Below are 23415 nucleotides of genomic sequence, written 5' to 3'. Positions count from 1 at the left end.
TCAATTTTTGTAATGGTCACAGCGGACTTCCGATTTTCTTTTCTTTTTTTTTCCTGAGTCAGTTATGGCAACTCGTGGTTTCCCTTCTTCTTACACACAGTTCTGTGTAGCTGTCCAGAGTCACCAGCGTTAGGAGCTCCTGCTGGGCTCTGACTGCACCTCCTCTGGGCCCCATGAGCACGACGGGGGGCCCGTTCCCCTTTTCATTCCTACTGCTGTTTACTGAGGTCCGCTTGCCTTTTTCCCTTGTTCATCTGGAGAGGTCTGTCAATTTTGTTTGATTTTTCAAGGATCAGTTTTTGGCTCTGTGGTTTTCTGTTGCATCCATCCCTGCCCCTATTATTACATTCTTCCTTCTGTGTTTGCCGGATTTATGCTGCTATTAATCTCCTTCACGTTACGCGGTCACTTAGGTATTGGGTTCTTCCCTTTCTTCGTCTCTCATGTGGGATATCAGCGTCCCCCATCCCCTCAGCTGCGTCTCGCAGGAGTCGGCGGGAGAGTCAGGCGGCATGTGGCGGCAGCCTCCCAACCCGGGAGCGCAGCACACCGCCCAGCTCATGACACTCCAACCGAAGCGCGGAGCAGGCCAACCAGAGGAGCCCCCGTGAGACCCCTTGGCTTGACTGGACGCCCACTTACATGTTACCTTGATTCCACGCTGACCCCACAATGCTTAGAGGCAGGTAGTGAGGACTCAAGTCCTGGCATCCGCTCTGTTCAGAGGAACTAGCAATTCCGGGGGTGGGGGGGACGCTGACATGAAGGGAGAGGCCTTCGGAAAAGCCGCCCGTGACAGTGAACTCAGCCACCCTTCCATCTGGGTAAGTTTCGTATTTGAAGAGCGTGTGTGCACGAGTGAATAGCAAACGTTTCTGAGCGTTGTCCCCACGCCTGGGGGGGGACTCAGTGCTAGCACGCGTGACACTGCAGTCCCCATCCACAGGGCAGGGGCCGAGGCACGTGGATACCGGGAGGCCCGTGGGACCCACGAGCGGGCTGTGTCATCACAATCGGATATAGCCAGAGCCCACGCCGCCCAAACCTTCACTTGACCTGCCCAGACTCTTCGGGGGACAATCTTCCCGTTACCTCCACCTGGATGGGAGGGATCGGGCGGCCGGCAAGAAGCGATGTGAGTGGCTATCGGCCTGGCCGTGGCCAAGGGGCTGCGCGCGGCTGTGGGGACACACGTGGGCGCTGGTGCTCAGGGATGAGGGGGAGCGGGCAGCAGCGTCCCGGGGTCAGCATCCGGGCAGGGAGGACGAGGCCGGGCGGCCGAGCCGCAGACACAACTTCCCTAACCAGAGACTCTACCCCGCTGGCTTCACAGGGCAGCCAGGTGCGCAAAACGGGAGAGGAGCGTCTGCGGCTCTGTGTCTGCCTAGAAGAAGGAGGTGGTCAGCTGTGCACAGTGTCTCCCAGCCTGGACGCTGCACCCAGAGAGTGGCCCTGACCCCTCCGTCTCCGTTGACGGTGTCACAGAGAAGCAGTGACACAGGAGGGGGTCTCTGCCTGGCCCCCCAAGAGCAGACCCTGAGGGAAGGTGCAGGTGCTGGTCCCTTAGCCGGGGAGGGATGGCGGGAGACCCAGGAAGCAGACGTGAAGCAGGGCAGTGAGACAGGAAAGGAGGGAAGCCAGTAAAGTGTCCCCTGATGAGAGGGTCACTAAGGTGGGGGGCTGGGGCTCAGGCCCCAGGGAATCATGTAGGATACACATCAGGATCTCCCCCCGACTGAGGGACAGAGCTGGGGCATTTATTCTGACACAGCCCCTCCTGGTTGAAGGTTGCTCCTGAGGACATCGACTCTGGGAGTTTCAAATGGGCTGAGCGGAGGCGGGGGCCCTGAGAACAGAGAAGCAGGGGGGCCGTGACCCCCCAAAATGGTCCCTTAGCTGCGGTGGGTTCACAGGCTGCCCGGGGCTCTGGGCAGGGCAGGATCTACCAATGGTGTGAACGGTCAAGGAGTTAAAGACCACGAAAGAGACCAAACCAGGTGTGTGAGCCAGGGCTCTCCAGGGAAACAGAACCAATAGGATGGATGGATGGGTGGATGGATGGATGGATGGATGATGGATGGATGGATGGAAGGATGATGGATGGATGGGTGGATGGATGGATGGAAGGATGGATGGATAGATGGGTGGATGGGTGGATGGATGGATGGATGGATGGGTGGATGGATGGATGGATGGATGATGGATGGATGGATGGAAGGATGATGGATGGATGGGTGGATGGATGGATGGATGGAAGGATGGATGGATAGGTGGATGGATGGGTAGGTGGATGGATGATGGATGGATGGATGGAAGGATGGATGATGGGTGGATGGATGATGGATGGATGGATGGAAGGATGGATGGACAGATGAGTGGATGGATGGATGGATGGATAGGTGGATGGATGGGTAGGTGGATGGATGATGGATGGATGGATGGATGGATGGATGGATGATGGGTGGATGGATGGATGGAAGGATGGATGGATAGATGGGTGGATGGGTGGGTGGATGGATGGATGGGTGGGTGGAGGGATGGATGATGGATGGATGGATGGAAGGATGGATGATGGGTGGATGGATGATGGATGGATGGATGGGTGGATGGATGGGTAGGTGGATGGATGATGGATGGATGGATGGAAGGATGGATGATGGGTGGATGGATGATGGATGGATGGGTGGATGGATGATGGATGGATGGGTGGATGGATGATGGATGGATGGATGGGTGGATGGACAGATGAGTGGATGGATGGATGGATGGATAGGTGGATGGATGGGTAGGTGGATGGATGATGGATGGAGGGATGGATGGATGGATGGATGATGGGTGGATGGATGATGGATGGATGGATGGATGGATTAGGAAACTAATACACCTCCCATACCTGACTTTTCAACAAATCTTGTCACTTCTCCCTGCAAAGAATGTCCAGAATTCACCTACTACTCACCAGCCCACAGCCCCCCATCTGAGACACTACCACCTCTTGCCTGCTTTTTCGCAGTTACATCCTCACTGGGCTCCCCATTTCTATGCTTGTCCCCCCAGAAGCTATTCACCCAGCGGCCAGGGTGATCTCTTAAAGTCACAGAGGCCACTCCTGTGCTCCAAACCTCGCTGACTTCCCATCTCACCTGAGCAAAAGCCCAAGTTTTACCATGACCTGCGATGCCTTTCAGGTCTGGCCTCACCCTCCCCTCATTCCTGAGGCTCCAGCCACGCTGGCCCCTGGTTACTCAGATGTGCTTCTGCATCAGGGCCTGTGCACCTCCTGCCCCCTCTGCACAGAAAGCACTTCCTTCAGTTACTGCATGGCTGGTTTACACACTTCCTGGAGGTCTTTACCCAAAAGCCACCATGTCAGGGACAGCTTCCACTGTGACGTTGTCATGGTCCACTGCAGGCAGAGCTCACTTCCCCACTCCTCCAGCTTGCTTCTTGGCATTGTGACTCTCTCTGGGTAATGAAGGGTGAGTAGACATAACTTTGGCCACATCCAACTGGAGGCTTTCGATGTGCTTGTGTGGTTGACCCTGCACCATGAGAAGAGGATGTCCAGTGGCCACTGCTCCCTCAGCCTGAACCCCAGCAGAGAAACACCTGGAGCAGACCTAAACCCAACCTGAGGCCTGAAGCAGAACCCAGCCAAACCACAGGCTCACGAGCAAGAAATAAATGTCTGTGGTTGTAAGTTCGGGGTGTTTGTTACGCCGCATCACCACAGCAGTAGCTGACGGATACACAAGGGAAGGGCTTCCCCCTCCCAGTTCAATTGTTTCTCAACACGCATTATTCTCTAATGTGCCTTATATGCACCTTATTTATCTTCATTGTCTTCCTTCCCGACTAGAAGGTCCTCTCCATGAGAACAGGAATTTTCACCTGTTTCATTCACCACTGGATCCCCAGCACTCAACAGGAGGCACTGGGCAAATGTCACTGAATGAGTGAATGAATATGATGGGTCTGACACTAGAGCTAAGTCCTGGGTGCAAGGGGAGCATATAAGGGGACCTGTAACCCAGCCCTGGAGAGCAGGGCAGTTCTTACAGAGGAAGCACAGAAGCCCTAGGTGGCCAGGTTGACCTACGAGATGAAGAGTTCCTGGAGATTACTCCTGTCCCCAAAGTGAATAAAACCACTGGGAATAGGTAGGGGAGGGTGACATTAACAAGGAGAGAGGGAAAACGTAAGATTCCGTGTGCATCACCAAGGTCACCCGTTGGGCCATCCGTGCGGCCAGGAGCAGCTCTCTCCCATGTGTCTACTTCTATGTGAACACTGTGAAGTCAGAAGGTAACTACACTTTAATGAAGCCCCTACTATGTGCCACACCAATTGAACACAACTATGAAAAGGACAGCCCCTGCCCTCAGAGAGTTTACAGTCCCGTGGGAGAGACAGACATGCAGATAGATGGACCACCAGTCATGGAGAAACAGAACCAACGGGAGAGAGAGGTGGGTGGCAAGTCCAAAGTCTGCAGGGCAGGCTGGTCGGCTAGAAACCTGGGCAGGAGCTGATGCTGCAGGCTTGAGGCAGAATGTTTTCTTCCCCAGAAAAACCTCAATTTTGCTCCTGAAGCCTCTCAGCGGATCGAATGAGGCCCATCCAGATTCTCTGGAATAACCTCTTTTCCGCAAAGTCCACTGAGGGTAGATGTTACCTACATCTACAGAATACCTTCCCAGCACCACGCGGGTTACTGATGACCGAATCTCTGGGGTCTACAGTTCTGGCCAAGCTGACGCACAAAACTGACTGTCACGTGCTGGTGACCGTCACACTACAAGGTGAATGTACTTAATGCCACAGACCTATATACACTTAAAAAAATTTTTTTAATCACTAAATCTTTTTTAAATTTTTTGTCTTTAAATTTAAATTTTTAAAAATTATTTTTAAACGACTAAATATTATTATATATTTCATTTTAAAAAACCCATGGGCTTCCCTGGTGGCGCAGTGGTTGAGAGTCCGCCTGCCGATGCAGGAGACACGGGTTCGTGCCCCGGTCCGGGAGGATCCCACGTGCCGCGGAGCGGCTGGGCCCGTGAGCCATGGCTGCTAGGCCTGCGCGTCCGGAGCCTGTGCTCCGCAACGGGAGAGGCCACAACAGTGAGAGGCCCGCGTACCGAAAAAAAAAAAAAAAAAAAAAAAAAAAAAAAACCCTGAGCATCACAGGCTCTGATCAGGGTGAAGGCTGACGCCTGGAGACCACCCAGGAGGTGTAACAAGCTTCACCTGGAGCCCCAGAAGACACCCCCGAGCCCCGCCAGTGACGGCTACGGCCAGAGGAAGTTGCAATCAGCAAACTGCATTCGGCAGCAGCGGCGGAGCCGTTTCCCGGGCTGAGCCTCGGCCCCGCGCGCACAGTGACCCGCGCACCGTCCCTCCTGCTCGGCCCCCAGCGTGTCCCGGCCTCTCCCTCACCAGCCGAGCAGCAGGTGCCACTTGGCTGCAGAAGCTGAAAGAGTCGTACCGAGGTCGTGGCTGTCTCTCCTTCCCAGTTGTTTTTGCTTAGCCGTTGTGGTCGGGAGAATAACGCCTCCTCCAAGATGTTGGGTCTTAATCCCCAGAACCTGAAACTGTGCTGTCTTGTCTGGCAAAGCAGGTGTCATCACATTATTAAGTGGCTTGAGCTGGGGACATTTTACCCTGGGTGATGCGGGCGGGCCCAGTGCCGTCACAGGGGAAGGGGGAGGAGGTGTGACGAGGGAAACAGGTAGGAGTGAGGCCGGGGCCATGAGATAAGGAATGTGGGTGGCCCTCAGGCGCGGTGATAGTCCCCGAGAGCCTTGGAAGGAAGGCAGTCCTGTAAACACCTTGATTTCAGCCCAGTCAGACCCAGTTTGGCTACCTCACCGCTCCCGTAAGGCCGCACGGTTGTGCTGTTTTAAGCCACTAAGTTCGTGGTCATTTGCCACGGCCGCCATGGGACCCAGGTGTCGCGGTGCAAGAGACACACTCCTGCTCCGACGGCGAAGACTTGCAAAACAAAACATAAGGGCTTCCCTGGTGGTGCAGCGGTTGAGGGTCCGCCTGCCGATGCAGGGGACGCGGGTTCGTGCCCCGGTCCGGGAGGATCCCACGTGCCGCGGAGCGGCTGGGCCCGTGAGCCGTGGCCGCTGAGCCTGCGTGTCCGGAGCGTGTGCTCCGCAACGGGAGAGGCCACAACAATGAGAGGCCCGCGTACCGCAAAAAAAAAAAAAAAACCATAACAACCACATTCAAGGTGTAGATCCTGATTCCAGTAAACTCGCTGTAAAAAGACAGTCGTGAGGCAATTGGGGAGATTTGGACACGGGCTATCACGTGTCATTGAGAACTTATTGCTGATTTTGGTCAGTCTGTCGATGGTATCACGGCTCTGCACGTGGGGGAATGTTCTGCAGCGGGAGGGAGCAGGGTGGCATGACGTCTGGACTTAGTCTGAAATACTTGAGGGACGGGAGGAGAAAGAAAAGGGGGTAGATGAAGGGAATATAGGCATTGCGATGGCTATGGAATGGCGTCACGTCCCAGGGGCTTTTCCAAACCCTTCTGAGAGCCTACAAATGCGTCTCCGAGAAACGGCGGCCGGAAACGTCCACAAAGTTACCGCTTCTACATGCCCAGGTGCAGCAGCTGGCTCTTTGGAGCCAATGACTGTCTACACGGACAGCTCACTCATGCCTGACGCCTGACAGTTCGCGAGCCCCTGTATGGAGTTGCGTCACGTCCCCCCAGAGGCTATGTTCACATCCCAACCTCCAGAGTCTGCGAACGGGCCCTTATTTGGAGATACGGTCTTTGCAATGTCGTCAAGTTAAGATGAGGTCAGGCTGGGCTCGAGTGGACCCTACATCCAATGACTGGTGTCCCAGTAAAAAAAAGAGAAATCGCACACAGAGACACACACAGAGGGAAGAAGCCGTGTGAAGACAGGGGCGGAGACCGGGGTGAGGATGCTGCCACAAGCCAGGGGATTCCGGGGTTTGTTGCCACCACCAGAAGTTGGGTGAGGCATGGAAGGTGTTCCCCTGGAGTCGAAAGGCACCAGCCCTGCCCACACCTTGAATTCAGACCTCGGCCTCTAGACTGGGAGAGAGTGAACATCTTGTTTTAAGCCGCCCCGTCTGTGGTACTTTGTTACGGCGGCCCCAGGACCCTCACACACACCCCTTTCACTTTCCCCTGCAGGGTGTCATCGACCCCGTCCTCCCTGAGGCCCTAAGAGCTGGGTCCAGCACGGTGAGGGGAGAGCTCTGCCAGGATGGCCACGTCCACACCCCGGGGGCTCCCACTCACAGCTGGCTGGCCTGGGCAGGCTCCGTCTCCATTTCTGGGGCTCTGCCTCCTCTCCACAAAGCAGGGGGCTGGACCACCGCCGGGAGGTCCCTTCCATTCCGGCGACCCGGTTCTGAGCGGGTCCCGCGCCTCTGTGCTCCGAACGCGGTATCCCTCACCCGCCCTCCCCGGTGAGGGGCAAGCATGCGCGTCCTGCCCAGAGCCGCCTGCAGGGAGGCGCAGGTTAGACGGAGAGCCCGGCGCCATCGTGGCGGCAGGTGGCCGCGAGCAGAGCACACACAGAGCACGGCCCCAGGGCTGCCCCAGCACCTCGGGTGGCTTCCGGCTGGGGCGAGGTGGGAGCCGCAGGCAGCGTGGCACGGTGGGTGGGGAGACGCCGCAGCCAGGGTGGGTCGGCTGCGTCCCCCTGGGGCAGGGCTGCTGTGCGTGTGGGACGCGCGGCACGGCCGTCGGGCCAGCGCCCAACACAGGGTGACGGGGACTGAGGGCCTCCAGGCGGGCGGGCCTACTTGACAGAGAGACCTCGCTGCAGCGGGCGGGGGCAGGCAGAGCCGCGGCATCGCCGCCACGTGCAAACCTGCTGAAAGATGGTCCCGGCTGCGGGGACTGGGGCTCTGGTTCACATGGACCGTCAGGACCTCGTCCTGGGAAGGAGGAGAGAAGCCCGCTCTTGCTAGGGGGAGAGGGTCTTCAGAGGGGCAGGTTTCCAGACGGGATGCTGACGGCCTGAGACCCACGTGGGCAGCGGTACGGCGGGTGGGGGAACTGGCCGGTGAGGACTGGGCCAGGCCACTGAGGAAGGCCTCCCTCTGAGCACAGCCCGGGAGCCCTGCCAGCCTCCACGCAGCTCCCCAGCCAGCCTTTCCCTACCCCACACCCCACCCTGGAGGCAGCACAGCTCTGTACCAGCCTCTCTCCTGCTGACAGCCCCCCAGTCCCTCTGGGCTCCTCCAGACACCCCGAAACCTAGGATCCCTGGACACCCGGCATGCGACGGTGGCCCCTGCACGTGTGTTGGCCAGCGGAGGAGGAGGAGGGGAGGCTGCACAGGCAGTGAATCCCCCGCCACTGACCCCCACTAACATCCGGGGGGAAGGACCTGGTGCCGCCCCTCCTGCAGCCCCCATCGCAACCCCCAAAAGGCTGTGGCCCACGGAAGGCATCCCACCGGGAGTTCTGACCCAGGGCCAGAAGCCACCTGCTCACAGCGAGGCGGGGCCTGGTCAACAGCCAAAAGGAGGTGAGCTGTGTGCCCTGCCACTGAAGGCCAGGCCACTGGATAAATTAGACAATAAAGAAATACACCAGGGCTTCCCTGGTGGCGCAGTGGTTGAGAGTCCGCCTGCCGATACAGGGGACGCGGGTTCGTGCCCCGGTCCGGGAGGATCCCACGTGCCGCGGAGCGGCTGGGCCCGTGAGCCGTGGCCGCTGAGCCTGCGCGTCCAGAGCCTGTGCTCCGCAACGGGAGAGGCCACAACGGTGAGAGGCCCGCGTACCGCAAAAAAATAAAAATAAATTAAATAAAATAAGAAATACACCATTATCTGTTTAAAAGAATTGCTAGTAGCAAAGTTGGGCCCTGTTTCCGACGGGGCCTAGGGCACGATGCCCAGGGAGAGGCGATGGCTGGAGAGCCCACGCTGGGCTGAGGCTGGGACGGAATCACAGGAATCTCTCTGTCCCCCAAGTCAGTTTCCACCTTCAATACTTCTTCTCTACCCAAGACCCGAACAACCAGTCCTGTGCAGTATCTCTTTAGGAAACACCATGCTTTTTTTCCCCACTCGAGTCCTAAACAATCACCTGCACAGCTACAGAAGCAGAGTTGGGCTGAGCCTTCTCGCTGCCTAAAAGCAAGAGAATAGCACCCCCTTGTGTCCATCACCGCAGCAAGCGGGGAGTTTCCGCTTCCTGGTGTCAAAGGTGCAGCGCCCACTGCGGCAAAAGTCTGAAGTTTGTATGAAAAAGTCTGTCCGTGACCGCTGCCTGGTAAATACCGCCACGACCCTCACGCCATCACCCGTAAGATCTGGTGCATCTGAAACCAGCTTCCAACAGCTGCCAAATGGAAAGAGTTCAAAGACACAGGTTTACAGAACTACAGACCTCCCGTCTGATGCAGCAACTTCACCTGCAGGAGTGCATCCTACAATATAGAGTGGCACAGGTTCGCAGCAGCCCGTGCACGGGGTCGCTTGGTGCAGCTGTGTTTGTGACAGCAAAAGCAGACGGTAGCTACAGGCACGTCAGTAGAGGGAAGGTGCACTAAATTCCAGCGCAAGGAATATTCTGCAACCATCTAAAAAACCAAGGAAATCTGCACACCCATGCCCACAGCAGCATATTCACAAACAGCAAAGGTGGAAACAACCCAAACATCCATCAGCAGATGAATGGATAAACAGAACGTGGTCTGTTTATGTTTCTCAGCCTCAAAAAGGAAGGACAGGGCTTCCCTGGTGGCGCAGTGGTTGGGAATCCACCTGCCGATGCAGGGGACACGGGTTCGTGCCCCGGTCCGGGAAGATCCCACGTGCCGCGGAGCGGCTGGGCCCGTGAGCCGTGGCCGCTGAGCCTGTGCGTCAGGAGCCTGTGCTCCGCAACGGGAGAGGCCACAGCGGTGAGAGGCCCGCGTACCACAAAAAAAAAAAAAAAAAAAAAAAAAAAAGGAAGGACACTCTGACACCTGCTACGACATGGGTGAACCTTGAGGACATCACGCTCAGTGACATAAGCCAGACACAGAAGGACAAATACTGCATGATCCACTTACTTGAGGTCCCTGAAGGAGTCAGATTCATAGAGACAGAAAGTGGAGTGATGGGTGCCAGGGGCAGGGGTTGGGGATGGGGACAGTGTTTAATGGGGACGGAGTTTCTGTTGGGGAGGATGGAAAATTCTGGAGATGGTTAGCTGCACAACAATGTAAATGGGCCTAATGCTGTAACCAAGCAGGAATCTATGGGGTCTTCCTGGGACAGACCACCCCCCATGTCCTCCGCCTGCCTCTTGTCTGTAGAACAACTTTAGCCTCCTAGTCCTTCCCCTGAGTTCCAAAGAATGGATTTAATCAGAGAAGTGAGAAAATGTAGAAAATTCAGTCAAGTAAGACAAAGTAATAATAGTTTAGCCGTTAAACAAAGTCAAGGACCTTTAGTCCCTCCTCAAGGGCTATAGATCATATTCTGAGTCACGTCCTTTGAGCTGTTCTGTAGATCCTGAAACCCCACCAGGTGGAGGAAGTTAACTGCACGCTGCCCACCAGCACGGAGACCCCAGACCGGTTGGAACCAGAAGGCTGATGACGCTGACTCCCGATGACCTCACCACCAGCCAATCAGAAGAAGGTCCACGAGCTGATCACACAGCCCACGACTCCCTTCCCTCACATTGTCTTTAAAAGCCTTTCCCCGAAAGCCATCAGGGAGTTTGGGCCTTTTGAGCGCTAGCTGCCTGGACTCCTCGCTTGGCGTCTGCAATAAACGCTACACTTTCCTTCAGCACAACCTGGTGTCAGTAGATTGGCTTTACTGTGCCCGGGCGAGCGGACCAAAGTTTGGGTCAGTAACAAGGCCTCTGAACCGTGCACTTAAACTTGGTTAAGGTGGTAAATTTTCTGTTACGTATATTTTACCACAATAAAAAAGTGAGACAATTCTTTTACGTTGTGATATGGAAATATCTCCAAGTTATTACCCAGAAAATACGGTCGAGAACAACGTGTCTTGTGCGCTAACATTTACGTCAAGGAAGCACACGTGCAGCCACTGCATAGGCTGTGTCTCTGGGACCCACTGGAGCGGGTGATGAGGCTGCCCTCGGTGAGGCGGATGCAGGGGGTCTCGCTTCTGAATTTTCTACCATGACAACAGCACCCACACATAAAGTCGTTAACTAAAGTACAAAGGCAAAGCATGAAGATAGAGGGCACCCCACAGAAAGCCATGGGGGCGGGGGGAGGTTGTGTGTGTGACGGGGGAGTGGTGGGTGTGTGTGGTGCGGTGTGTATGTGTTGACCGTCTTTACTCTGCCAGAAATACTGGTGTCCCAGAGGCCCAGGTGCAGACCTGAAGACTTCTTTTTTTCTGTTTTTTCCCTTAAAAGAATTTTTTTTATTGAGGTATAGTTGATATACAATATTAGAAGATTCCAGATGTACAACACCCTAAAGCCCTCTTAAGGGTCCAACTACACGGTCTGGCCTATTACACATGCTCATAAAAGAAAACACAAACGTGCTTCTTTTGCTGAGAACAGGTTAACTGATTCCCCTGGAGCGACGCGGAGTAAAACCCGTGTCACTCGTTCAGGAGCTGGTGGAAATGAAGTTCTCTCCATCCCACCCCACCCCACCCCCAGAGGCCCTGCTTTGCTTCAGGGCCTCCAGGGGGCCGCACTCTACCTCCTTAAACATGACTGGGGGCTGAGATTTCGTGGCTTTCCTCGGACCAGGGAGGGCAGCTATGTTCCATGTCCCAAAAGCACTGAAGGGGGCTTTGAGAGGAAACCTCAAAACTCCAGCCCCGGGGCTTCCCTGGTGGCACAGTGGTTGAGAGTCCGCCTGCCGATGCAGGGGACGCGGGTTCGTGCCCCGGTCCGGGAAGATCCCACGTGCCGCGGAGCGGCTGGGCCTGTGAGCCGTGGCCGCTGAGCCTGCGCTCCGCAACGGGAGAGGCCACAACAGTGAGACGCCAGCGTACCGCAAAATAAATAAATAATAATAAAATAAAATCTTACCTTTAAAAAAAAAAAAAAAAAAAAAAAAAACTCCAGCCCCATTAGACAGACCAACAAACCAAGGCCCAGGGGAAGGAAGCAAGTATTCCGAGCCTCCCAGCTGTAAATGCCCCGCCCCCCACGCTCTCACCAGGCCTGTGCTCAGCCTAACCACAGCCTCAGAGGAGGAAACGTCCTCCCCATCTTACACGTGGGGAAACTCACCTGAGAACTGGACTCCTTCCACAGCGGAGCCAGGATTCAGTCTGGTCTGAGGCTGGGGGCTGTGCAGACACGAGGCCCCAGGACGCTGTCCGTCCTGATTCCTTGTACAGGTGCCCACCCGCCTGCCTGGGTGAGACACGCAGGCCAAAAACCTCTTCCTTTCACACCCTCGCCCTCCGCGTCCAACCCATTAGCTGGGCCCAGCACCCCACCCCCGACATGCTTCCTGACCCCGTCTGCTTCACCCCCCCCTCCCTGCCCCCACCCGGGGCCAAACCTGGTCACCCTCCTGGGATCAGGGCCCTAACCAGTCTCCCCGCTGCCCTACCCGCAACACTCCAAGCTCTACTTTTTAAAGAAACAGCTTTACTAAGATATAATTCACGTATCACAAAGTTCACGCTTCTACAGTGTACAATTAAGTGATGCTTACAGTATTCACAGAACTGCACATCTATCACCACTGGCAAATTCCAGAACATTTGCTTTACCCCCAAAAAGAGACCCCATGCCCATTAGCAGTCACTCCCTATTCTCCCCTCCCCCACCCCAGCCCTAGGGAACCCCTAATCTACTTCCTGTCTCTACCGATTTGCCTACTCTGGACCTTTCACATAAATGGAATCTTACAATATGTGGTCCTTTTGTCTGGCTGGCTTATTTTACTTGAAGCCGTGTTTTCAATATTCATCCACGTGGTGGCACGTATCAGAATTCCCTTCCTTTTCATGGCTGCATACTATTCCACCGTGTGGACAGACCTCATTGTGTTTCTCTGTCATCCGCTGATGGACATTGGGTTGTTCTCACTGTCAACTAAAAACAGAACAAAACAGCAACAACAAAAAACGCACAACCTAAGGGTTGAGAATTCCGTCTTATTCAGGGACTTTACCGGGCACTACAGTCTGGGAAGGCAGCCTCTCAGCTCTGGGGAACTGCTCCAAAGAGGTAGGGGATGAACCAGGATGTGCAGGAGTTATTGCTGGAACAAAAGCCATGTATTTGAACATGAAAAGATTACTGCAAATCACAAAAACCAGACATCTCAAGTTAATGATCTCAGTGCTTTTCTCTGTACGGGAAGCCGCAGGAGTCTGGGCTCATTGAAATCACTCCTTTGCTCTCTGGGGCTGGCGTCCGTCCTGTGCTTTCTCATCCTGAGTCTCCGCGGGGTGCATTGCTGTGGGGATGGGCGGTGAGCTGCAGCGGCTGAGGGCTTGATGGCAGGCACCTGCCTCCACCCCGACTTCTGGCTGCTACATCCTTTGTTTACTGATATGGCAGGCAATAGTTTTCATTTGCAGCAGGCAAAGTTTGTCTGTGCACTTCACCTACGGCTACTGTGAAGAACGCTGCTGTGAACATTCAGGTACAAGTTTGTGTGAGACTAGATGTCATTCTAAAATCAATAGGTGCCACTGGGAAGTTTGAATGATGTACTCCACCCTTGAGGCTTTTTAAAAACATGGATCGGGTCTCAGTTCTCCTCCTTCACCCTCCCCGGTGACACCTATCGATTTCACAGCGACACATCCAATCTTGGGGTTCCGGCCACCCGGCCTGGCCAGAGCACCTCTCCAAACTCAGCCAGCCTCGTCCGCTCCCTCCTCAGGTCCAGGGACACTGATTGTCCGCTGAGCACCCCCTTCACCAAGCTCCCTCCCTCCCTCCCCAGGTCTCTTCGGTCACGGTCTCCCCCCCCGGTCCCCCCCCCCCATGCTAGTTCCCTACTCTCCACACCTGTCAGGTCTCAGCTCAAACGTCAGGACCTCAGAGGCCACCCTGACCCGCTCAACTGCCGGGTCCTCCTCCCGGCTCCGGGCCTCCAAATGCTCACTCACTCTTAACTCCCTTCACAGCTCTTAGAGTGGCCTGAAGTTAGCTCGTGCTTTTTCTCTTTTTTCTTTTTTTTGTAAGATGTTGGGGGTAGGCGTTTATTAATTAATTTATTTATTTTGGCTGGGTTGGGTCTTTGTTGCTGCGCGAGGGCTTTCTCTAGTTGCGGCGAGCGGGGGCCGCTCTTCATCGCGGTGCGCGGGCCTCTCACCGTCACGGCCTCTCTTGTTGCGGAGCACAGGCTCCAGACGCGCAGGCTCAGTAATTGTGGCTCACGGGCCTAGTTGCTCCGCGGCATGTGGGATCTTCCCAGACTAGGGCTCGAACCCGTGTCCCCTGAATTGGCAGGCGGACTCTCAACCACTGCGCCACCAGGGAAGCCCTAGCTCGTGCTTTTTCTCGCCTGTCTTCCCCTGAATGAGGGCTCCCTGACATTTTTTTTAAAAGCAGCAACAGGCCCCAGGTGGAGCCATTTGCACACCCCCAATGCCCGCCCCCCGCAGAGAAAGGAAGGAAGACTTAATTGCAGTTGCAACCCCTCCCAGGAATGTGACCATTAAACAGGTAATCTGAAATTTCCGGGTCAGCAAGAGTGAGGCAGTCCTCCGGGTACAGACCCTGCCGTCCCCTCCCCCAGAGAAGGTGGGGGGGCAGAGAAAATCCTTTCTTTTCTCCTGCTAATGCCCTCTTGCCCTGCCCTTCCTCTGTGTGTCAAAACCCTCCATTTCCTACAACCCCCTCGGGCCCTTCTGTTTACTAGATGGGCTATTGCTCGACCAGGAGTAGTTGAATAAAGCCAATTTGCCCTTCAAATCTACTCGGGTGAACTTTGTTTTTTAACCCCGAGGACAGGACTTGCTCTCTTATGCCCTGGTGTCCCCAGTGCCTCCAGCAATGAATGTGTGGTCCTAGAGGGGACAGGAAAAGGTGCGACTCTGATGAAGAAATGAACAATAGAAAGACTGGAAGCTCCTGCAGTCCTAGCCCCGCGGAGCTGCTTTCACCGTTACCAAAGCCCCCTGTCCACTTCCTACCCCGCCTGGTGTGTTTGTACGTGGTTTTGCTTGCTGGTTCGTTGGTGATTTTGATTTGGGGGCTTTCTCCTGTGTCATGAGAGCACATCCATCCTTCCACGCAGAAAGATAAACTCTCCTCCGTCAGGCCTATATGGCTTGTAATGCAGTAGGATACGGGTGCTACCAGCACGTGCAGGCAGTGTTTTCTTCTCCATGAAACGTAAAATGAGAAAGATCAGGCACACGGCTTTGGGATGGAAATGACTGCCCAGCAGAAGCTGCAAAGGCACAAAGCAGCCTGACGGGTCAGCCAGGAGGTCATCCCCACCCAGGGGAGAGAACGTTTGGCTGATGTGTTCAAACCCCACCCCCCTGGCAGCTGTGGACGCCAGCGCCCGGTCCACCTCTGCTGCATCAGCTCCTGATGCGTCTGCCATCACGGCCAACACACACTGTGTTATGGTCTCCTCAACAGTCACAGAGATGGGTGTCAGTGGTCGGGTCAAGCGGACACCAGTCCCTGGGCAGACCTATCATGACCACGATGGAACTAGGGTTTAATTCCCTTTGAAAGGCCACATGTGGCCAAGAGTCTGTATCAGCTACCTTCTGCCACAATCAACGCTGTGTAACAAACCACCCCAAACCAACAGTGCTTTTATTAGCTCATGATTCTGGGGATCGACCACTGAAGCTGGTCCACTGGCAGCTGGGCACCCTTGCGCATCTGCCATTGGTGCAAGTGGGCATGGCTGCCCTGGGCTCCGGGCTCCCAAGGAGGGTGGCCCCCACGCTGGCAGCCCCTAGAGTGTAAGTGTGAAGTCCTCCAGCGGACTTGCCAGGCTGGGAACCACACCACATCCCTTCCACCACGTTCTACCGCATAAAGCGATTCTCCTGGACGTGCCTCACTCGCGGAGAGGGGACACGAGACGCCATGGCTTGAGATGAGGAGTCACGGAGCCACAGGTCTAAGTGACAGAGTCCGCACACAGTCTTGCAGAGCCAGGGCACAGAACCAGCCTCAGATGCCGTCAGGGGGCCTGGTGCTTAACCTGCAAATTCCTCTTCCCCACTTCTGATCCTGTGGGGTGAGGCCCGGGAAGCTGTGTGCTTAGCGAGTGCCCAGGCCATTCGGACATGAGGAGTCCCTGACCACGCGTTAAAAGACATGGACCCAGGCTGATGTTTCTTAACCCAGATCCACAGACCTCAGGATGCTCGTGAACCCCCAGAAATGTACAAAGTTTCATGCTTCGAACCTGAGCCTTTATTCGGCATGGGAAAGGGCTCCATGACCCGAGAAAGGTTAAACTCGCCCATAATCCACAAGTACTCACTTTCACCCTGGTCTTAACCCTCTTGCCCAAGCCAAGGTGTGACACTCCACCCCCTCTACCACACAAAGAAATGTAAGGATGGTTTGCCTGATTTCACACGCATGGTTTTGTAGCCAAATGCCTCAGGTGTGTGGGAAGGAAAGGGGGTGGCTTCAGGGCACGTCCAGTGGGGCTGTTCTGGGGGGGGGCATAGATGAGCAGAGGGTCTGTGGCTGGGGACCAAGAAGCAGCCCCTGTAGACGGCTTACAGAACGTGCTTAGGTGGACGAAAGTCTTTGTAGAGATAAAACCCTCCTAAGGAAAAAAGAGGTCTGAGGATTTCGTTTCCTCATCTCAAATGACCCAAGGCCTTCCGTTTACTGTCCCAGCCCCACTGCGGCCATCTGGTGGGGCTGCCCGGGCGTCCTCGGTTGGGCCTGACGGAATCCACGTGGGTGGAGCCGTCATGAAAGGGGCGTCATCTGTCCATGCTGGGGTGAGAATCACGTGACTTCTCCAGCCACCCCCCCCCCACCCCCCCACTGAGGAACTGAGTTGGGTGTCTGAGTCTCTAAAAGAAAATTCTGTGTCACCAGATTGCGGCCTGTAACCTGAGTAGGACATCCCTGGTAAAATCAGCAAACAAACCTTCTGGGGAGTTTTTGCAACAAGCGTGGGCTCGAAATGCTCCCGTTAATCCAGACCCTGGAGGGGTCAACTCAAAGGCCGACGCACCGGGCAGCTCCAAGGAGAGGCTGCCCCAAAAATACAGATTCAGAGGCCCCAGCACGGAGATAGCGACTGAAGCTGAAGGGCAAGAGGGGCTCTCCCAGGGCCTCCAGGGGCCCTGCTATTCCCCCAACTCCACCTTACTGGAATAAGCCCAGAACCTGGGTCTCGGGGCCCCCTCCCAGCCACAGTGAGAGGCAGGGACCTCCCCAGAGAAAGGGCAGGAGAGCCCAGAGGGGTTGAGGACCATCCCTGAGGATAGCCCGAGAGGCCCTGGAGCCCCCACTCCTCCACTGACCAAACCAGGCCTCCTTCCAAGATCTTCTGGCTGACAGGGACCTGAGCAGTGGCTGCCCTTAATCCGCTGGCCCCAGAGTCTCCTGCTAGAGAGCTGCAGGGTGTCAGCGCCGGCTGGTGACAGGTTTTAAGGTTGTCAAAAGAAGAAAGTCACTCAGAGGCCCCCTGTCCCCTAGTCTAGTCACACCAATCTGGATTTGTTTTTTCTCCTGCTTGAAACTGTTGGGGAGGAAAAATTTCCACCGTTACCCCTCCTGGGTTCTTATGGATGGAATGGTAGTAAAATTGACACAAGACAGATTAGCAGGAGAGAAAGAAACTCATTTTAATTCATGCACAGGGAGGTCTCGTAGAAATGGAACCTAAGAAGTGGGCAAAGCAAGCAGCTTTTATATTTTTTAGAAAAACAAATGGTAAATTTGTGAGGAATTGAAAAGACCAAGAAACTTGCGTTTGGTGCCCAAATAGTGAAGAATCTAATCAGTTTGGGTGCCCAATGAAAGACGGCCCGGGGTTTTTTGTTTTGTTTGTTTGCGGTATGCGGGCCTCTCACTGCTGTGGCCTCTCCCGTTGCGGAGCACAGGCTCCGGACGCGCAGGCTCAGCGGCCATGGCTCACGGGCCCAGCCGCTCCGCGGCACGTGGGATCCTCCCGGACCGGGGCACGAACACCGCGTCCCCTGCATCGGCAGGCGGGCTCTCAACCACTGCGCCACCAGGGAATCCCAACACGGGGTTTTTTATACAGGCTTCTTGGCTCCTAATTCCCTCTCTGGTGATAAGGGTATCCTTCGACCTCCAGGTGCAGGGGGTGCACCCTTCACACGGGAGATTTCTTTCCTGCTCTCAGGGAGACAGAAAGGTCACAGTGTCCCTCTTGCATTGGTCATTTCTTAAGCAACTTTAATTCAAAACAATATGCCATCGAGGCACATTTCGGGGTGGCCTACCGTGGGCCCCACGATCCTGAACCACTGGAGTCTGCACAGGAGCTGCCTCCTCTGATGGGCTGGAAGGGACACGGTACGCCTGTGGGCTCCCATCGCGGTAACCCAAAGTTCCCAAGCCCACTCCCGGGGAAAAATCTCACATCACGTTCTCTGCATCTCTTTACCGCCGGCCCCAGACTGGCCCAGCTTCCCGCCCTAAACCCAGGAGACCTGGCTCCCCCGTTTTCCTTCAGCCAGGGGGCTGGTCGCTGGTAGCGAGGCTGTCACATGAACACCACTTCTCAGGAGGTAGACAGTGGCCTAAGGAGCCCTGAGGAGGCCTTTGGGTGGCATTGGGTGTTGGCAGCCCTGTTCCCATCAGAAAGAATCAGGCCAACAATCAAAACAGAGTCCCCTCCTGAAACAGAGAGGCAGCCCAGGTTCAGAGTGGAAACGGAAGTCTAAAGATGCTTCACAGCTGGCCAGCAGGGTCCAATCAGGAGACAGAAACCACGGGGGGATTTGAAAGGGAAAGTTTCTTACACAGAATTATGAAAAGGGCATTGGAGTAACAGAGAATTAATTGGCAGCAACAGGTACAGAGAACGCTGAAGGGTACAGGAAGAGCAAGACACAGGGAGCAGCCCCCAGGCTGACATGGGCTACCCACGGGAGACCCCAGCCCAGGCCGTGCTGGGGCAGGCACAGCGTGGCACGGTGTGGCCAGCAGCGCGGGGCAGGCACGGGGCTCGCTGGCTGGTGGAGAAGTCATGGGGGGCCTCACCAGCGGGGTTGCTGGAGGCTTGTCCTCTGGGATGCGCGGGGGTGCCGTGCCCCAGAGCTCTCTGCCAAGCCACCCCGGGGGATGCAGGAGAGGCTGCTCCTGGGACCTGCCTTGCCAGGTCACTCCAGTGCAGAGACCCTGGGAGAAGGGCCAGGGGAGGCGCTGGCCACTGTGTACTGCAGGGCCTGAACACTGGAACAGCAAGAGAAGCCCCTCCTCTGCGGGGTCCCTCCGCGATTCTGTACTGGCGAGGCTCCACACGGCTCTGGCCCCAGAGCAGAACGATTCGCAAAGCCCAGAGCAGGCAAAGAAGGGAGGGTCTGAAGCTGACAGGGAACAGACCGAGAGCTGACGCAAGCCCACGCGCCGGCAAAGTCCACGCCTACAGTCAGCCATTCCCCTGACGTCCACCCGTGCAGCACGAGGCAGCCCTGAGCTAGGGGGCCGTCTACAAAGGTGACTGAGGCCCTCGCGAGGGCGCCAGATTTAGCACATACAAGTGCAGGAAAAAGCTCAGCTGAGTGACAGATAATTTGTTAGTATAGATCCCATGCAATATTTGGTACATACTTATACTAAAAAATTATTCATCCTTTATATGAAATTCAGATTTAGCTGGGCATCCTCTGTTTGTTTTTAATTGAAGTACGGTTGATTTACAATGTTGTAATAACTTCAGGTGTACAGCAAAGTGATTCAGTTATATTTTTTTCTCAGATTCCTTTACACAAGAGGTTATTACAAGATACCGAATATAGTTCCCTGTGCTGTACAGTAAAGCCTTATTGCTTATTTATGTATAGTAGTTTATATCTGTTCATCCCAAACTCCTAATTTATCCCTCCCTTCCCTTTCACCTTTGGTAACCGTAAGTTTGTTTTCTATGTCTGTGAGTCTGTTTCTCTTTTGTAAATAAGTTCGTTTGTACTATTTTTTAGATTCTGTCTATAAGTCGTATCATATGATATTTGTCTTTCCCTGTCTGACTTATTTCACTTAGTATGATCATCTCTAGGTCCATCCATGTTGCTGCAAATGACAGTATTTCATTCTTTTTTATGGCTGAGTAATATTCTATTTTTTTATATACATACACACACACACACACACACACACACCAGATCTTCTTAAACTAACTGAATGTTAGACACTTAGGATGCTTCCATGTCTTGGCTATTATAAATAGTGCTGCTATGAACATTGGGTTGCATGCACCACTTTGAATTAGAGTTTTCGTCTTTTTTCCCGATATTTGGGCATCCTGTGTTTTACCTGACACTCTGACCCCGGCACTGCCCTCAGGGACACAGAGTGTGATAGACACGGTAAGTCCCATCAAGGCCTTTACTTCGGCATCTTCTGTTCACAAGAGTGTCGGTCAAGTACAGAGACTGGCTGAACTGGCTTATTCTCTGTGCCCCTTCCCCCTCCTCCGCAGGGGCTGGCCAGGGCCACGGCTCCTTCCATCAGTGTCCGTCACACCCCACAGTGATCGCCCCTCACCACGCTTCATTCGCTCACAAATAGTTCCTGGGATGCTTCTGCCGAGCTCCAGATCTGAGTCTTCCGGGGCCAGCGGGGCTTCGGAGTTCAAAGCAGTCAGAGCCAAAATAATAATAATAATAAGAGGACATATAACATATTATATAACCTCCATCAGGGCCTGGGGCAGGACCGCCAACACGAAATACACTAACACTTCTGCAGCCAAATCTGTCCCACTAAGTGGGATAAATACCCCATAAACAGTATTACACCTTGCTTCCGGCTGATTTATATAGTAATATAGTGGCTCGTGAGATGCTGAGAGAACTACAGACAATAAATTCTCTAGTACTTCTTACTCCCAAGGAAAACGTTCTAAAGCTTCAAGCTTATGCCAGTGCAAGCGAAGCTCAGCGCCCAGACATGCATGTGCAGTGAGTCATCTCCAGGCCTGGCTGCCCCAGCCCTGTGAGGAGGCCCAGCAGCGCCGCACAGCCTCAGTCACCAGGCTGGAGGTGGGCACTGGACGATGGTCATCTTGAGCCACGATGCAGCCCCAGAAAGATGGTGCCTCTCAGCACATCTCTGCGCATCACCAGCTCGGAACTAAGCCATCTCTTTGGCTCCGTGATTGCCTGCTTGCTGATAAATGTCCTCGAAGCCAGCGATTGGCAGGTCCCACATCATGACTGCACAGTCCCGGGGGGCCTCCTCAGCATTCACAGCGCCCCACCGTCTTCTCCCCTCCTTGTCCTCGTCTGTATTTAACCCAGTCCGGCGATGTCTCCAGCCCTCAAGGGAGGGAGGAGACCTGCTCCATTTCCATGCCCAGCATCTCTTCCATGTCCCTTTCCCCTGACTTAAGCCCTCGTTTACGTCAACTGCAGGAAGCATTCACTTACCCACCGCCCACTGCACCTCAAAACAAAGTTTTTACATTCACTCTTCATGGGGTGTAAAACTCCTGTCACAAATCGGGGGAAAGTGGATGTCAGAAATCTTACTTTTCAAAAAACATTCAGGAAGGCACCGTGGGCAGGAATAATGAAGTATCCGTTTTCTCCCAGCCTGGGCTTCTCTCAGTGAATTCATGCTGCTGATTGAAAGGGATTATCAAGCCAGGCAGAAAACACTTCTTGGGTTACCAGCACACGTTCGTTTGCATAAGAGGGCACCCACAGGGACGCATTCGCCCGCCACCCGTGGCTTTCTCTGATCACAGCCAGCTTCATCCTGAGTCGGCCTGTGCTTTGCATCCTGCAACCCTGCCTGTGCCCTCCTCAACCGTTCTAACGCCTTTCTAGAAATGGAGCCCAGGACCCAGCTGCCTCCTCTGCTCTGAAGACTAGTACAGACTGAGGTTTTAGCCCGAAGCAAGCTCAGCAAATCCACCATGGTTTTCAGATGGTTCCTGAAGAGAAGCTTTTCTACCCACAGACATTCAGACCGTTTTACATCACTGCCTAAATTTCCACAGCCAACCTTCTGAATATTCATGCTCACCTTTAAAAATCAGTTCTTCCTGTGCCGTCCAAGCTGTTTCATGAGCAGCAAATGCTGTTTGGCGTCCACTGGCGTCCTCATTGCCAACCCCGCCATCCACTTCTGCCCGCATCCCTGCCCCCCGCTGCAGCGGTTTCCATGTCTCAGTGGGTCTTGGTCATGACTAGTCCTGCAGAACCTCAACTGCCTGCCCTCGGATTTCCAAAGTCATACGTCATGGTGGCTCCCAACATCACTGGCTTCCTGGGATCACCAAGGACAGTGTTACCTGTGTCCCCAGGAAGCAGTGGGGTATCTTTAACTCTTTTTTCAGGCACGAATAGTATGACTGAACACAAAGTCACAAAAGGAAAAATAAACTTTAAAATTCAAAACATCAGCAACTGATAGAGGCACCTGCACCCCTGGAGCATTGGAGTGCTACAGTCAGGTCAGGTCAGATTTTGCAGCAAAGTGAATCTTGGCACCAAACTTATGGGAAAAAAACTTCTGTGTGCAGAGCCTTCTGCATTTTGGAATTGCAGATAAGGGACTGTAGGTCTGTTCTACCCGGGAATAAAAAAAGACAGAACCAGGGTCTTCAAAGAGCTCCCAGTCCAACAAGAGAGAGCTGTCTGCAAACAGAGTACAGTTCAGTGGTGAAAGCAGCTATTGTTTGGCGATGTCGGGGAGGAAGACCTTTCCCTCTACCCTTCTAGGGTTTTCTAGCTGCTCTAAGAATTAAGTTGACCTGAGACAGATTAATAGGAGAACATCAAACAAAAGTTTAATAACATGTATACATGGGAGAGGCACTGGAAAAGTGAGTATCTCACCAAAATGGCTGAAGCCCTCACCTGAAACACCATCTCCAGCTGAAGACAAAAGAGCACGCCGAGGGTAGTGGTTTGGGACTTCAAAGGGGTGGAAGGTACTTCACAGAGATGGAAAAGCAGACGTGTGGTAAGCGATGGTTCGTGGGCCTTTTGCAGAGACAGTGGGACAGAGTGGACTCTGACCTCTAGGTTTTTCCACCACATTGGGCCATGTTCTTTGTAGATATCTGTGGCGACGGCTCTATTCCAGGAACAGGCCCTTTATCTAAATTCTTTTTTTTTTTTTTTTTTTTTTTTTTTGCGGTACGCGGGCCTCTCACTGTTGTGGCCTCTCCCGTTGCGGAGCACAGGTCCGGACGCGCAGGCTCAGCGGCCGTGGCTCACGGGCCCAGCCGCTCCGCGGCACGTGGGATCTTCCAGGACCGGGGCACGAACCCGCGTCCCCTGCATCGGCAGGCGG

The sequence above is a fragment of the Kogia breviceps genome, chromosome 5 (assembly GCF_026419965.1).
Source record: "Kogia breviceps isolate mKogBre1 chromosome 5, mKogBre1 haplotype 1, whole genome shotgun sequence".
Lineage (NCBI taxonomy): Eukaryota > Metazoa > Chordata > Mammalia > Artiodactyla > Physeteridae > Kogia > Kogia breviceps.
Note: the sequence above shows the minus strand (reverse complement) of the source record.